Source organism: Pteropus alecto, unplaced genomic scaffold (assembly GCF_000325575.1).
Source record: "Pteropus alecto unplaced genomic scaffold, ASM32557v1 scaffold20, whole genome shotgun sequence".
Taxonomy (NCBI): Eukaryota; Metazoa; Chordata; class Mammalia; order Chiroptera; family Pteropodidae; genus Pteropus; species Pteropus alecto.
The window spans coordinates 48,553,147-48,557,057 of record NW_006436298.1 but is presented as its reverse complement, the minus strand read 5'-3'; positions in this window follow the sequence as shown (position 1 = coordinate 48,557,057).

The following is a 3,911-nucleotide window of genomic DNA, read 5'->3' as shown; positions in this document are numbered from 1 at the left end:
ATTCTGAAATATTTTCTATTTTCAGAACTTAAATATTTATTGGAATCCTCTCTCTTTTTTAAAAAATTTTATTTTATGATTTAAAAATAGTATCTGTGTCACCATAGCCACATGGGTAGATTCTAATGCAAAAAAGGTGGGTAACAAGCATTTTGAGGATCCCTAGGAACTTTGTAAATTGGAGGAGGAGTTGTGGCCAAGGATGGGAGATGGCATGCAAATTCACATGTAGATATCAAGAGAAATTCTTTTATTTTCTTATAGAGATCCCTGCACTAAGACCTTCCCTGTGAAGCTGCCCATTCTCAAATTCTATGAGTGTTTTAATTGGAGATAGTCAAGGCTTATGCATTTGTTTTCTCTTGCTGCCTTAAGAAATCACCACAAATATAATAATTTAAAACAATACAAATTTATTATCTTTCAGTTCTGCAAGTCAGAAGCTAGACATGGGTCTTACCGAGCTAAAAATGAAGGTGTTGGCAGTTTTGAGTTTCTCTCTGGAAGCTTTAAGGAAGAATCCATTTTCTAACTTCTAGAGACCATCTGCATTCCTTGGCTCATGGCTCCTTCCACCATCTTCAAAGCCAGCAATGGTGGAGTCTTGATGTGGCCATCTTCCTAGTTCTGTGCAGCAAGGAAAGCTTCTCTACTTTTAAAGACTCAGGTGATTAGTTTGGGTTCACCTAGGTAATCCAGAATAACCTTCCCATTTCAAGATCCTTAAATTTAATCATGCAGTTTAACATATTCACAGGCTCTGGGGATTAGGGTGTGGACATCTTTGGGAATCATTATTCTGCTTACCACACCATGATAGACATTGATTTGCCAACATGTTTTCTTCCTCTCTTTTACCAGTACTGATATCATGGACATTCTGTCTTCTCTTTACTCCCTTCTCCAAGAATTTCATTTACTCTTATGCATTTCACACCCATTTAATGGGGACGAATTTTTATTGCTGACACACAATGAATTGAGCATTTGGGGTTTGAATTTCAATTAATGATGCGAAGTCAATAATCTACTGTTACTTATTTCCATTTATATGATATGTAAATCAGTTATTAAGCAGTTAGAGTTTTAGCTGATTTAGTAGATTGTAACAACTATGTACAACCTATGCTTATTTTCTTATTAACTAAAAATACGGACATAAATAAATGAGGAATTTTAATCTAGAATGCTTTCTTCTGACTGATAAAAGGATTGATTTTCTGTGAGAGCCAAACTGCTTTTCAAAGTTACTACTCACTTGACTCTCTGATTGGCTGAATGAGAATATAGACTAAAATTAAAATATATTACAGGGATAGAAGTGGAAGGAGATTTGTGGTTTGAATTAGATTGTGGTTTGAATTAGATTTAAATTACCCTTATTAGTGGTATTTGTCAAATAAATATTCCTGATTCATGGCCCCTTGATTTCAAGTCACTAAACTCTACTCACTTTAGAACTAGTATTGCCAGACAAAATTCAGCCCACCCAGTTAAATTTGAATTTCAAATAAACGATGAATAATTTTTTGTGTGACATACTTATACCAAAAAAGCAGCATCTCTCTGTAATTTGAATTTAACTGAGTATTCTGTAGTTTTATTAGATAAATATGGCAACTCTATTTGGAACTAAAATTTTCATCAAAAATGTGGTCGATATTTCCAACAGAGATCAGGTTAAATTTGTCTTCCCTTGTTTCCACTAAATCTCTAACAATTAAGAATGGGGCAATGAAGCTATTCAGTGATTAGGGGAACAGCTAAGCATCAATAGTTTTTACTCTTCTTTCCTGCTGGAAATCCTATGGCAAATGAAAAGTTTCCCAGTCTATTCCATTTCAGTTTTTCTGTTTGAAACACAGGCCACCTAATTCAGAAACATTTATAAGTATATTTAAGATAAGAAGACCAACCTTAGAATTTAATTTCGAGTATGGATAAGATTAATATAATGTGATAAAAGACTATGGATGTCACTTTTATCACTTCTTCATAACTTTATTTTCAAAAAAGTATTTTTCAAGTTGCCACAAATTAAATTCTATTATCATTACCAGTTCTAAAGTGACTGTATTTTCTGTTTTTGTTCTTAGTTGAAAATTTTGACGTTTCAGATGTTGCTGGAAATGAAGGGCAACTGTCCAGAATATGGGTTGAATAAAGACATTTCCCCCCCCTCTTTAATTTCCCCTTTTTAATCAACACTCCCAACGTCCACCCCTGACCTATGGATGTTGCTGTCACCCAGGGCCTGGCGTGCATCTGGGGCGCATCCGGGACCTGGTCCGTGGCTCCATCTGGGGTGCAAACCCAAGACCTTCTGCGTGTAAAGCAGATGTGCTAACCACTACACTATGGAGCCACTCCCTGAGAAAGGACTTTTTGCTATAGGTTTCTCTCTACTGTTAGAAGGCTGGAGCTCTGGGATCAAATTTCTTTACTTTACCTTTGCCGTCAACCCTAATGCTTTTTACGTCTTCATTAGTTAACTTTAGGCTCCTTCTAAATCTTTCAGTCTTTGTAACATCTTCACCTCACTGCACAGTTTCTACATGTGGGCATGGCATTACCCTGGATTTTACCATCAGGAATTTTCCAGAGACTTTGAACAGAGCCATTTCTCCTTCAGGACCACATTCTCATAGCTGCTATCCTCTCCACTCCTCCCCTATCAGGCACCTATTATCAATTCACCCAGTCAGTAAATTCTTCCTTGACCCCCTTGAACGACTCTGCCTGATTTCCATTCTGACCATTTTAATGTTGTAGATTATCTTCCATTTTGAACTTTCCATCACTTGAGCATCAGTTTTATGACCTTACAGACCTTCTTCTTTGGCACTTGTTCTTGGCAAGAGAGCTCCATTGAAGGAAATAGGGCACTGTGGGCTAGATCTCCTGCAATGCCAATCGTGTCATTAAAAAGATTATAGGTTCTGTCTAGAGCCAGACTAAAGTATGAGAGGCATGCAAGATCCAATCAGGACTAAAAGAATAAAAAGGTTTGCAGACTCCCAGGAGGCAGTAAAGAGATTAATGGAATCAAATCAAAGCATGAAGGAATTTATTTGTAACCAGGGTGAGAGTATGGAATTCTAGCTATACCGGTTAAATGATTAATATTAATTTGATGAGTGGCATGGGCTTGTTGACATAGTTTATATAAAAAAGGTGCAGCCATTTGTGATTCCAGCAAAATCATGGTGACATAGATCTCAAGTCCCACTTCCTGGTCTTAAATTTCTGAATAATAAGTACCTTTATGACGGTCTTAGAATTTTGATTTAATAACTTTATTCTACTTGAGATGATAAATCTATATTAATTGAATAAATGTCTTGATATTCAGGAAGATTTAGAATTAAATATGAATACAACAAAGTAAATAGAGCCCATAGTACTTATGCTTTTATATAAGAACATTTTATACAATTATTAGGAAAATGTGTGTTATTTGTTATTTAACCTAGAGATTACACATGTGACTTTCATTTGAAATATGTATTTGGTTTAGACATGTGACGTAAGTTGAAAAGTATAGTAGAATTTGAAGTTTTAAAAATCCATTTTGCAATATTTAAGAACATTTGTGACTCACATTTTTAAAAGTAAAATTTATTAAGTCTATGAGAGTTATGCAGGAGCTCAGGAGAATCTTACTTGTTAAGGTCAAAATCACTTACTGCTTAAGATTTGAAATATTTACAAAAAAATCGAATCTCTTTAATGTATTATTTAAAATGTGAGATAAAATATAATTCACTAAGTATTTAAACAGAACTACTTACATGATTTTAATCTGTTCAACATGAGTTAAACATTAATAAAAGAATATCCGAAAATGACTTTTCTCGTTTCATAGAATAGATTTTTAAGTAGAAGATTTAGATGTCGATTTCAAAGGCTTA